Source organism: Ovis canadensis, chromosome 18 (genome assembly GCF_042477335.2).
Source record: "Ovis canadensis isolate MfBH-ARS-UI-01 breed Bighorn chromosome 18, ARS-UI_OviCan_v2, whole genome shotgun sequence".
Lineage (NCBI taxonomy): Eukaryota > Metazoa > Chordata > Mammalia > Artiodactyla > Bovidae > Ovis > Ovis canadensis.
Genome location: NC_091262.1, coordinates 70,892,434 through 70,905,808, shown reverse-complemented (window position 1 = coordinate 70,905,808; position 13,375 = coordinate 70,892,434). Strand labels below are relative to the sequence as shown.

The following is a 13,375-nucleotide window of genomic DNA, read 5'->3' as shown; positions in this document are numbered from 1 at the left end:
GTAGCCAGGCCCCAGCAGCCCCACTCCCAGGACACACACAGGCGTAAGGAAACAATTGATAATGGAAGCACCTATAATGAAAGAAAATGGGAACAACCAATGTCCATCCATGAGAAACAGACATGAGAAAATGATCAATAAGTTGTGATTCTTCCACCCTGGACTACCACACAGCTGCTAAAAGTTAGGAACCAGTTGCTATTGGGTGAAATCTCAAAATCCTATCAGTTGCATTGATGTTAATTTCCTGATATTGATCCTTGTGCTGAGGTTATGTAAGAGAATGTCCATGTTTGGGAAATATTCACAGACATATGTGCAGGTAAAGAAGCATAATGTCTGCAACTTACTCTCACAAGTTCAGAAAAAGTGAAGAGAAAACCAACAGATGTGACAAAATGTTCATAATTGGTAAATCTGACTGAAGACTGTGCAGGATTGGTAAATCTGACTGAAGACTGTACAGGAATTCACTGTACTACTCCAGTAACTTTTCTGGGAGTCTGAAGTTATTTTAAAAGAAAAAGTTAAGAAGCTTTAAAATTAAACAAACCAAAATCCCAATGTTGAATGAAATAAGCAAACTACAGCAGGAATGAAAACACTTATATGAAGTGTAAAAGTGTACACAACAGTTCTATGTTTTTCTGTAAATACACAGGCACACCAAATCCAGGACAATGGTGGCCTCTGAGGAGCTGGAAGAAAATGGGATCTGGGAAATGTGTGAAGGAGGCTTTGGCCAGTTCTGCAATGATTTATTTATTTTTAAAATGTCAGAAACACGCACCTTCTCCCCAGATCCTCCAGAACTTGCCACAAGCCCAGGCATTGTAGAGTGGGGGTGGGGGGGGGGGTCTTAGGATGTTACTGAGTCCAAACTTGCTCTGCTTGCCGCACGACAGGCCAATGAATCGAGGTGTTGAGACAAGGAATATGCCTTTAATCAGAAAGCCGGCTGACCGAGAAGATGGCAGACTAATGTCTCAAAATAACCATTTGTCGGGGTCTGGATGCCAGCTTCTTTTATAGAACCAGAGAGAGAAGGGGTGAGGAACTAAAGTCAAAAGGCAGAATAGAGAGGGAGAAGCAGTGAGGAAGTGAAGTATTAATACAAAGGGCCATCAGTCTTACAAAACATCTCCCGGAATGGCCAGCCTGTGGAAGGGGTGTGTTAATCTCTTCTTTCCTGCAGCCATTCACAAGTGGGCAGGGTCAGATTATCTTCCTAATAGCTGAACAAAGGCTAACAGTTAGTCCAACAATTGAGTTTGCCTGGTGACTCAGATGGTAAAGAATCTGCCTGCAATGCAGGAGATGGGGTTCCATCCCTGGATCGGGAAGATCCCCTGGAGAAGGGAATGGCAGCCCACTCCAGTATTCTTGCCTGGAAAATTCCGTGGACAGAGGAGCCTGGCAGGCTACAGTCCATGGAGTTGCAGAGTCAGACACAACTGAGTGACTTACACACATACAGTCCAACAGTCAAGTCAGGCAGAGGGGCAGGGTCCCCCAAGGCAGGCCATCATGTATTGTTATAATGGTGGCGCTAGGGATGAAGACCCCACCTGCCAGTGCAGAAGACTCGGGTTTGATCTTTGGGTTGGGAAGATTCCCTTGAGGAGGGCGTAGCAACCCACTCCAGTATTCCTGTCTGGAGAATCCCATGGACAGAGGAGCCTGGCGGGCTACAGTCCATGGGGTCGCAAAGAGTCGGACATGACTGAAGCAACTGAGCATGCACATAACAGCAGCAATGAAAAGCAAGTCAAAGAAACAGTTCCAGCACGGAGTCAGACCTGGTTCTTCTCTGCAACAAGAACACTTAAGCCTGTCCCTTCTGCCAGGCCAGCTCCTCCGGGGTGACTCCCATCGTTTGTTTTTCTTGGCATTTTTAAGACCGTTCTGGAGCCCGAGGGCCTGTGTTGAAAGGTAATCAAGATGAGTCCACCCAAAGAATCAGGCCCTGGGGGACTTTAAGGAAAATCTTCTGATAGCTGCGACAGCAGAGCAGAAGCCAGAGAAGGTCACTGGGACTGTGTCTCCACACTGTGGCAGCTACAAGACTTGGGCCAAGGAGCAGCAGCTGATGCCAGAGTGAGAGACAGCTTGGAGTTCTGACTACAGGAAGATGCCAGCAGGAACATGCAAGACTGGCGGCAGGTATCTGGAGCTGGGAGAACTCCTTCTGAGGCCCCAGTGCTATGAACAAACACCCACCCTGGGCTCAGTGTCCCCCAGTGTAAACAGGGAGCCTAGGCCACTGATGAAATTAAAATTCATATTTTAGGGCAAGATGAGAAAATTTAAAATAACTCTATTTATTTTTGGCTGTGCTGGGTCATCGTTGTTGCACGGGGCTTTTGCATCGTTGTTGCACGGCGAATGGGGGCTACTATTAATAGTTGCGATGCAGGGGTTTCTCATTGCAGTGGCTTCTCGTCGTGGAGCACAGGCCCTAGGGCACAGGCTCTGGAGTTGTGGCACGTGGGCTTAGCAGTTGTGGCAAATGGGGTTAGTTGCTCTGAGGCATGTGGGATCTTTCCAGACCAGGGATCAAAGTCATGTCCCCAGCACTGTCAGGCAGATTCTTTACCAGTGAGCCACCAGGGAAGCCCGAGATGAGAAAATTTAAACATAAATTTTTTCCTTGCTGGTTTGGGCCTCCTCCTTCCCCTTTAGTGCCTGTTGTGCAACCTCATTAAGCAAACCTTCCTAGGTGACAACATTCCTTCTTTCATCTTGTAAGGGGCCACGAGGGGCCACCCAAGACCCGCTACACACTTTGTAGTGTAGATCTGGACTGTGCAACCTGTCAATGACTTGAGTATGGCCCTTTCTCAAAAACTTACATACCTGGGCTCTGACCTCTAAAAGAGTGGAACAATTCTCAGAGCTTTCTGAAAGACAGCCTCCTGGATTATAATGCTCAGGTCGGCTCAAATAAAAATTTTCATTTCCTTCTAGATCAACTATTTTTTTAAAAGATGTATTTATTTCTGGCTGCCCTGGGTCTTCGTCGCTGCATGAGGTCCTTCTCCGGTAGCAGCAAGTAGGATCTACTCCTTGTTGCAGCGTTCAGGCTTCTCACTGAGCACAGGCTCCGGGCGTGTGGGCTCAGTAGTTGTGGTGTATGGGTTTAGCTGTCCCGCAGCACGTGGACCAGGGATTGAACCCGAGTCCCCTGCACTGGCAGGTGGATTCTTTACTGCTGAGCCACCAGGGAAGCCCCTAGATCAATTATTGATTAATTCTTTCATCTACACCACTTGCTTCAGAGGTCATGGGACAGGGTAAGGAAGAACTCAGCCACAATGGACACTTAAGTGGTAACTCCTAGATGAGATGAAGAGCTCAAGACCGTTCATGGAAGAAGTTAAGGCTCATCAGATCCTGGGACAGGGCAGAGAAGGTGAACCCGTTGGTTAAGGAGGAGAATCTGGGGACTTTGGGGGTGGATGAGCATGAAACCAAGCCCCCCGGGAACTGAGTTGCCCCCCTGAGTTTATGATTAACCTCTCTATCCAAAACTTGATTCCTTTTCTTGGCCCGCCCCTGTTCACCTCAGGATTGAGGTTTATTGAAGAAACGGGGGAACTGAAACCAAGTAGGACACTTTGGGGCCTTCCTGGGTACAAAAGCCCCTTGTTGTGCCCTGTTTCTTGTTTGTAGAAAAAGGCTTTGGTCTCCTAGGCCTTCCCTGAGTTCCAAAGAGCGGGCTTAAGCAGTCAGTAATTAGGGAAGTGAAGGAATGCAGAAACAAAGGGAAAGCAGTCCATCAAGAAAAGCAATGACAACTTAGCAGCTCAGTGATTTTAAAAAGTGTCCTAATCCCTCCTTAAGGGATACGCAGAACAATCTGATGCATATTTTTGAGTTGGTCTGCAGAAACTAAGATCAGCCACCCAGGTAAAGGATGGTCACTACGTGGTTGACATAAGTACAGAGACTCCAGACTGGCTGGAACCAGGTTGATGATGAAGATTCCCAAAACATCACCCTGTTGCCTCACCACCAACCAATCAGAAGTCCCTGAGCTGCTGTTCTCACCCCCAATATTGCCTTAGAAACCTCTCCCTGAAAGCCACTTGGAACTTCAGGTCTTCCTTTTGAGCACTAACTGCTCATGCTGTTCGCTTGCCACCTGCAATAAATGCTGTACTTTCCCTCACTACAACCGGGTGTCAGTAGATCGACTTTGCTGCACGTGGGTGAGTGGACCCACGTTCTGCTGAGTAACAAGCACTCCAAAAGACCTGTTGGAGCAGTTGGCTTGGATCAGTGATGTGCTATTAAGCACCTGTCCACAACAACAACAACAAAAGTCCTGGCGTATAGTGAATGAGGATTGCCATGGTTGTAAGTATTCCCACCATTGCTAATAAGAAGTTATCGATGATTTAACAACTAGCTTAAAATTTCTGAATATTGAACAAGACTTTGTAAGCCTATCAGCTGTCCTCTACCTCAGAGGTTCCCCTAACACTGGGAACTCTCTGTACCATCCCAATACGTAGCTGTATCTGTTTGAAGACCTCTAATGACAGGGAGCTCACTACCTCACTGGGCAAGTCATTCTGAGAAGCAGTCCTCTGTTTCCATTGGGATGAAATCTGTTCCTCTGAATCCTTCCTCTTGTTTCTTTTTCTACCCCTTATAAGGCCACTGGGACAACACGCCCCATCCCCACATAGCCCTTCAACTATGCAGAGAAGGCCAGCCCAACTCCTACCCCGATCCTCTAGGGTCATCTCTTTTCCAGGTTGATCAGCCCGCCTCTCCTTGTGGCACCCACAGGTAACACCATGTGGTACCCACAGGTAACATTTAACTTTTCCCCTGTGTCTGACACTGAGCCACACATTGGTTTACACACACTGTCTCCATGACTTTGCATACGGAGTGCTTTGCTTTCTAGTAATATTTTAAGGTGTACACTGAGATAGCGTTTAGTACAGTCACAGAATCATGCAACTATCACTGCAGTTCATTTTAGGATATCTTCACCATCCCAACAAGGGATGCTGTCCTCATTAACTGTCATTCCCCATTTCCTCCTAATGCTCCAGCGGGTGTCAACCACTAATCCATCTTCTGTCTTTATAGGTTTGCCTTCTGATATTCCCCATACGGAATCATACAGTGTGTGGTCTTTTATGTTTGGTTTCTTTCACTTGGCATAATGTTTTTAAGGTTCACCTGGGCTTCCCTGGTGGCTCAGACAGTAAAGAATCTGCCTGCACTGCAGGAAACCCAGGTTCGATCCCTGATCAGGAAGCTCTACTGGAGAAGGGTATGGCACCCCACTCCAGTAATCCTGCCTGGAGAAGTCCATGGACAGAAGAGCCTGGTGGGCTACAGTCCATGGGGTGCAAAGAGTCGGACACAACTGAGCCACCAACACTTTCACTTTCACGCTGTCACGACTTACATCATGCATCAGTCCTCCCTTTCTTTTTTAAAATTTTACTCATTTATTTTTGGCTGTGCTGGGTCTTTGCTGCTGTGCGGGCTTTTCTCCCATTGCAGCTGGTGGGGGCTACTCTCTAGTCATGGTGTGAGGGCTTCTTTTGTTGTGGAGCACGGGTTCTAGGCCATGTGGGCTCAGCAGCTGCAGCTCCTCGGCTCTGGAGCACAGGCTCAGTAATTGTGGCACAAAGGCTTAGTTGCTCCACGGCATGTGGGATCTTCTCCGCCCAAGGATCAAACCCACGTCTCTTGGATTGGCAAGTGGATTCTTTATGAATCCACCATCTTTCCGGGCACCAGGGAAGCTCCAGTGCTTCATTTCTTTTTAGTGCCAAATAGTATTCCATTGTATGGACATACCGCACTGTACTTGTCCCATTAGTTGATGGATATTTGGGTTGATCCACTCTTGGGCCTTTATGAATAACACCACTGATATTCATGTATGAGTTTCTGTATAGACATTGTTTTCAATTCTCTTGGGTATATACTTAAGACTAGACTTGCTGGGTCATATGGTAACTCTGTCTACGGCCATACCACCCTGAATGCACCCGATCTCATTTGATCTTGGATGCTAAGCAGGGTCGGGTCTGGTTAGCACTTGGATGGGAGAACTCCTGGGAATACTAGGTGCTGTTGGCTTGGTCCTCCCTGGTGGCCCAGTCAGTAAAGAATCCACCTGCAGTGTGGGAGACCTGGGTTCGATCCCTGGGTTGGGAAGATCCCAGAAGAAGGGAGCAGCTACCTACTCCAGTATTCTGGCCTGGAGAATTCCACGGACTGTATAGTCCACGGGGCCGCAAAGAGTCGCTCGACTTTCACGGTAACTCTATATTTAGCATGTGAAGAACTGCCAGACTGTTTTTTCCAAAATGGCTAAAGAATTTACATCCCACTGACAGTGCAGGGCAGGGGACGGGGTCCCAATTTCTCCACATTCTTATCAACACTTGTTATTATCATTTTGAAATATTATTTATTTATTTATTTGACTGCATTGGATCTTAGCTGTGGCATGTGGGATCTTCGCTCTACGCTGAGGCATGTAGGATCTTTAGTGGCAGTGTGAGAACTCTCAGTTGTGGCATACGGGATCTAGTTTCCTGACCAGTGATTGAACCCAGGACCCCTGCATTGGGAGCGCAGAGTCTTAGCCATTGGGCCACCAGGGAAGTCCCTTTATTAGCTATCTTTATTGTTATAGCCATCTTAGTGGGTATAAAGTTGTATTTCATTGTGTTTTTTTCTTCCAGTTTTCCTGCAATATAACTGACATACATCATTGTATAAGTGTAAGGTGTACAGAATAATGATCTGGCTAACTCACATCATGAGACGATCATCACAAAAGTTCAGTGAATGTCTCATTGTGATTTTGACTTACATTTCTCTGATGTAAAACTACACTGAGAATCTTAATGATTGATGATCTGTAGATATTCTCTAGAAAAAAATTTTTTTTCAGATTCTTTGCCTGTTTTAGAATTAGATTATTTTTTTATTATTGAGTTGTAAGTTCTTTATATATCCTATGCTTAAGTGCCTTATAAGGTGTTCGATTTGCAAATATTTTCTCCCATTCTATGGGTTGTCTTTTAATTTTCCCAATGAAAAGATGAAGGTGTCCTTTGAAACACAAAAGTTTTTAATTTTGGTGAGATCCAATTTACCTATTTTCTTTTTGGTTGCTTGTACTTTCTGTGTCATAGCTAAGAAACCAACATCTAATTCAAGATCATGAAGATTTACCCCTGTTTTCTTCTGAGACCTTTTACACTTAGGTCTTTGTTCCATTTTGAATTAATTTTTGCATATGATATGAGATAGGGTCCAACCTCCTCCTTTTGCATTTGGAGAGGCTTTTGAACTGTGGTGTTGGAGAAGACTCTTGAGAGTCCCTTGGATTGCAAGGAGATCCAACCAGTCCATCCTAAAGGAGATCAGCCCTGGATGTTCTTTGGAAGGACTGATGCTAAAGCTGAAACTCCAGTACTTTGGCCACCTCATGTGAAGAGCTGACTCACTGGAAAAGACCCTGATGCTTGGAGGGACTGGCGGCAGAAGGAAAAGGGGATGACAGAGGATGAGATGGCTGGATGGCATTACCGGCTGGATGGCATCACCGACTCGATGGACATGAGTTTGAGTGAACTCTGGGAGCTGGTGATGGACAGGGAGGCCTGGCATGCTGTGATTCATGGGGTTGCAAAGAGTCGGACACGACTGAGCGACTGAACTGAACTGATCCTGTTGTCCCAGCAACATCTGTTGTAAAGATGATTTTTTCCCCGTTGAATCTTCTTTGCACCCTTGTTGAAAATCAATTGACCGTAAATTATGGAGTGTTTGAACCCCTTCACTGTACTGTTTTTATCCTCCTGAGTGTGCTGAGTATCCTTCTGTCTTTCTACCTCTGAAATATAGAGTCTCAAGCTAGGAAATAATTTCCCAGGTGTGTCCTGAGCAGCTTATAAAGGAGCATGACCATCACCTCTCTCAATCTAGACAGTCTACTTCTGTTAACACGACCTAAGACAGCTCAGCTTTTCTGCAGCTATGTATACAACATTCTTGGGGAACTATGGGCAACCTTTTTGAATTCTGAGGTTGCGATCACAATGTGGAGATGAAAGGAGATAAAAAGAGCTTAGGAGATGAGTAATTACATGCAGATACTGTTTTCATCAGGATAACAGGGACAACACAAAGGAAATGACACAGCTCAGACTCAAGAGACCATGGTCTGGTTGTGTTGTTCACGCTGAGACCTTTGGCCACTCACTCACTTCCCATCTCCAGGCTCAGTGGCTTCTTCAGTAAAATGAGAAGACTGCTGTAGATTTGGAATGGCAAGTAGGTTGAATTTCCCTGTGAACTCCAGTTGATAGGCAGCAGCTGCCCAGACTGTTGCACTAAAGGCTCGGCAGAGAAAGTCTGCTGGGATCGCCTAGTGTTGTCAGCCACAGGCTGGGTACTGGGCTATGCATTGTCTGAGCCTGGACAAGACCTAAGACTGGGGTTCCTTCCAGCACTATGCATTCCATGATTCTGCAACTCACCAGACCCCTAGCTCATACCATCTGAAGTCTCTCTGCCAAGCCAGGCTGGCTCTGGCCCAGCAGACAGTCTGAGAGAAGGTAGGCAGCCAGGCCAGCTTCTCTGTGGTTCCGCTCCACCAAATGCTTTTTCCTGGACCTGTGAAAGCTGAGCCACAGCTGCCGCGTGGTTCCACTTCTGGCCCAGCCTTTGGAATCACGTGGAGACGGATAGAGGCAGCCAGTCGCAGAATCAGCATCGCTCACATGTATACCATCTGCAAATGCTCAACCAATGCTTCCAGCCCGGTTCCATGGGCCAGATAACTGCATGAGGCCCTGGTGGGCTCCCAGTCACTGGGGCTCCAAGAATGGTGCCTGGGATCCTGTTGTGAGAGAGCTCCCTAGGTGTCTCCTTACCGGGAGACCAAAAGGCCTTCTGAGATGAGGTAGGGCATGGGGTGCAGCTTAAGCCCCCAACCCTCGGTGGGTGCCCCCCGGGAAGCTGGGACCGGACTTGGAGGGCCCCTGCCCACAGCCTCGCTGAGGGGAAGTCAGCTAGAGCAAGTCTTCCGGGCCCCGGAAGTGCTGAGAACAGGTCTGGCTGTCTCAGCTCGCACGTCACAGCCCACATCAAGGGATCAAGCAGGTCTACGGCCTTCAAACTTTCCACACCTGTGTGCTGCAGGCCTCTGCTGCCCGGTGTGTTTCAGGCCCACCTGGCTCCCAGCCTTGCCTCCTGGGCTGCCTGCCTGATGCCCACAGCCTTCCCAGGACTGGGGGACAGTTCCTCCATTCTCCCTCTGTAACCTTTGGCTCACGGGTCCCAGTCCCTTTCCATACCCCAGCCAGGCCCTTGAACCCAGCCTGATGGGCAGGTCAGCCTGCTCATCCTGCTGACCTCCCTCCCCCAATCCCAGCCTAGGCTAGGACTGTCTGCCATCAGAACATGGTTCATAGGTGATGATACCCATTCTGGCCCCAGTGCTATGTGCGATTAGGCCTTGAGGGGTATGCTGACTAGCAGTTTAAGCATGGGCTTGGGAACCAGAGAGCCTGGGTTGGAATCCTAGCATGTTGGCCTTGGCACATGACCAAACAATTCTGTCTTAATTTCCTCACATTTAAAATGGGAAACATCAGCATTACTGCCTTATGGAATTGTTGAGGATAGTGCCTGGCATACAGCAAACATTCATTGAGGTTATTATCATACATTCATTCATCCAGTAATTTATTGAGCATCCGCTATGGACCAACATCATTCTAGACTTATCACAATAATACTTACAATAATAGCCACACACAGCGAAAAAGCACTGACATTCCCTCCCTTCCCCCGCCCCTTTAAAAACTCCTGGGAAATTTCACTGAACACGGAAGTGGTTACTAGAGAAGACAGAATTTGGGGTACCAACTTCCTGGCTGAGATTGAAGCTGAAAGCAGTGAGGACAAGAACCCAAGTCACCAAGGGCGATGGACAGGCCCCGTGCATCTTTGTGATACGTGCACGTTAAGGTGCTCTGATGCCAGACTTTCCTCGTGGCTCAGTGATAAAGAGTCCACCTGCCAATGCAAGAGATGGGTTCCACCCCTGGTCCAGGAAGATCTCACATGCCTCGGAGCAACGAAGCCCACGCACCACAACTACTGAGCTGGTGCTCTAGAGCCTGGGAGCCACAAATATTGAAGACGGAATACTAGAACCCGTGCTCTGAACCAAGAGGAGCATTGCGGTGAGAAGCCTGCATGCTGCAACTAGAGCGTAGCCCCCACTTGCCACAACTGGAGAAAAGCCGTGCATCAGCAAAACCCAGCACGATCAACAATAAATACCGTACATCCTTTCGCACCTTTTGGATTTCAACCATGGAACTATATCACCCATCTGAAAAATGATCAAAGCAGTTTGGAACTTTGAAAAAAAAGTTCTCGTTAACGGGGTTTCAGATGTGAAATTGAGCCGAGTTCTGTACATGCAGATCTAGAGAACTGTGCCTTCTTGGGGTGGCTCAGTGGTAAAGAATCTGCCTGTCAATGGAGGGGACGCAGGTTCAGTCCCTGGGTCAGGAAGATCCCCTGGAGAAGGAATACCCACTCCAGTATTCTTGCCTGGAAAATCTGATGGACAGAGGAGCCGGTGGACTGCAGTCCATGGGGTCACAAGAGTCAGACACACGACCTAGTGACTAAACAACAGCAACAAATCAACAAACATAAGGCCTCTGTAAATACTATGCAACTTAAAAAAAAAAAGAAAATGAGTAAGGAAGCTCTCTGTATACTGACATGGAAAGGTTTTCAGGATATGTGGTTAAGTGACAAAAGCAAAGTACAGAAGAGTGTCTAGACTGTGCTCTCTTGTTGGAAAAAAAAAATTTTTAAGGCTTATTTGTATTTGCAAAAAGTCACTCTGAAGGAACACACAAGAAACTAATACCTCGTGGGGCAGCGATGGGAACAGGCACATAGGGGACAAAGGTGGGAATACTATTTCATTGCATTTGTTTTTCATTCAAGAAACATGAAAATATTCAAATAGTGCAGACAAGGCCTTGATGCAGTCTGTGGCATTAACCTCTATAAAGATGTCCTTTCAATCCTAAACCAGTTAAATCCTAAACCATTTTAAAAAATCATGACTTTTAAAAAATATATTTATTTTGAATCCTGCAAATATTTCACCAACTCAAACATAAATAATGTTTCCAGAGATTTCTGTGCCAGGCATTGCTCTAATTGCTTCACATGTATTAACTAAGTTGACTTTTTCAAACAACCTTATGAGATAACTCTGGTTATTGCTCCCATTTTACAGAGGGGGAAACTGAGACACAGAGAAATTAAGCAACTCACTGAAGCTACAGAAAGTGGCAGCGCTGAGATTGGAACCCTGGCTATCTCAGAGTCTGTGTTCTTAATCACCCTGCGAAATCCCTCTAGACTCTTATTCACAATGTATGATTATTAAACATTATAAATATACAATATAAGAAAAAGATGGAGGGCAGATCTCGCCCACAGAGCAGAAGAATTAACACTCTCAAGGCATGAATCCTATGCAAACTGATTGAACGAATCGGTGCAATTCCAATTAGAACCCCAAAAGTATTCTATGAAAAGTGCCAAGAACATCCAAGACACACTTGAAGAAGGGGGTAGGATTTGGGCTGCTGGAAATCAAGACTTATGATAGAGCTACAGATGAAGAAGGTATGGTATTGGGGCAGGGACAGGCACATATGTCAGTGGCCTAAGCAAGTCCAGAAATAGATCCCCCAACATAGTCACTTGAGGTCACAGTAGAGCATTGAGGAAAGGACAAACTTCGCAACAAAATGTGCTGAGACAACTAGCGATTTGCATGGGGAAAAAATAAACGTGATCCATTCTTCACAGCTTATACAAAAATCAGTTCCAGGAAGACTCTGTTCTGATAAAATGTAGAAAGCAAAACAAACCAAAAAAAAGCTTCTAGAAGAAAATAAAGAATACTTTCATAATCTGACGGAAGAGCGACTTCTTTAACAGTGCACACACAAACACACACTCACACACCTCAACCTTAAATAAAATTTTAAATTTGACTGCATTAAAATGATGACTTTCTGTTTATCAAGACACCATCAAGACAGTGAAATTTATGCCCTGTGTAGGAGAAGACACTTGTAACACAAAGTGCTCAGAACTAGATTATACATAGAACTTCTACACATTGATAAGGAAAAAACAAGACAAATAAGAACAAATAGAAAAATGGGCAAGAGACTTGAGCTGGCACTTAACACAGAGACCATCGAAATGGCCAGGGAGCATCTGAAAAGCTTCTCAAGAGCAGAGAAATCAGAGAATCTGGAATTAAAACTTCAGGAGCCTGTGAGAATGGTTGTCATGAGGCAGACCTACATAACCAAGGACCGGGGCCATGGAGGAACTGGAACACTCCTGCTCTGCCTGTGGGAGTATAAACTGGTCCAGGAGCGGTTCTTAACCCTGGGATTGAGGCATTTCTGTCTCCTTCTTAACACTGTTTTTCCACATTCCAAATTTTTACACTCAGTGTGTATTACTATGAAAATCAGAAAATAATGGACAAACATTTCAGAGGAAACAATTAAAATGACCAGGGGAAAGACTTCCCAGAAGATCGATGTGCCCATCAGGGTCTCTCCTTCACACACAATTGAGTGAAATGTGCAGGGAGTTGAAAAGATCATAAGAGCCCCAGCCTGGATGCCCCTCAGCTACCCCGGACACACCAAGGGAAGTGCCTAGAAAACAAACGTGCTCCAACCTGTCCCTTAGCTCTCTGAGTCTTGGTTTCCTCTTTTGGGAAAAAGTGCAAAATATCATTCTCATGAGGCCTAACAGGTGGCTCGGATGGTAAAGAATCTGCCTGCAATGCAGGAGACCTGGGTTTGATCCCTGGGTGAGGAAGATCCCTTGGAGCAGGAAACAGCAACCCACTCCACTATTCTCGCCTGGAGAATTCTGTGGATACAGGAGCCTGGCAGGCTACAGTCTATTTATAGGGCCAAGGAGCTGGGCAGACCAGAAAGAATTGCGTCTGGGAAAGGTGGATACCCAGACATAGTTAAATACATAAAACAGGTCCAAAGGAACCAAATTGATTCCAGAATTTATTTTTCAGCTGGCAGGGTTTTCCCTGCTCGTGGTCCAGCCAGTGCTGCCTGAAAGAACTGAATGCAGAGATGGAAACGTCCCATGTCTGTACCGTCCAGGGCAGTCACCATCAGCTGCCCGTGGTTTTGGAGCATTTGCACTATGGCCAGTTCAACTGTTACTTCACTTTAATTAATTTAATTTGTAAAACAGATACACAAGGCTAGTGGCTAATGTACTGGAC

The 13,375-nt window shown here is 46.2% G+C and overlaps 1 protein-coding gene and 1 pseudogene across 1 annotated transcript in view; one reads left to right on the top strand and one right to left on the bottom strand.

Annotated features, from left to right (window-relative positions):
• RIN3 (Ras and Rab interactor 3) overlaps positions 1-13,375 on the bottom strand; it is a 133,594-nt gene that overhangs the window by 101,104 nt on the left and 19,115 nt on the right. The gene's annotated exons all lie outside the window — the stretch shown is intronic.
• On the top strand, positions 5,996-6,114 carry LOC138423961 (5S ribosomal RNA; annotated as a pseudogene).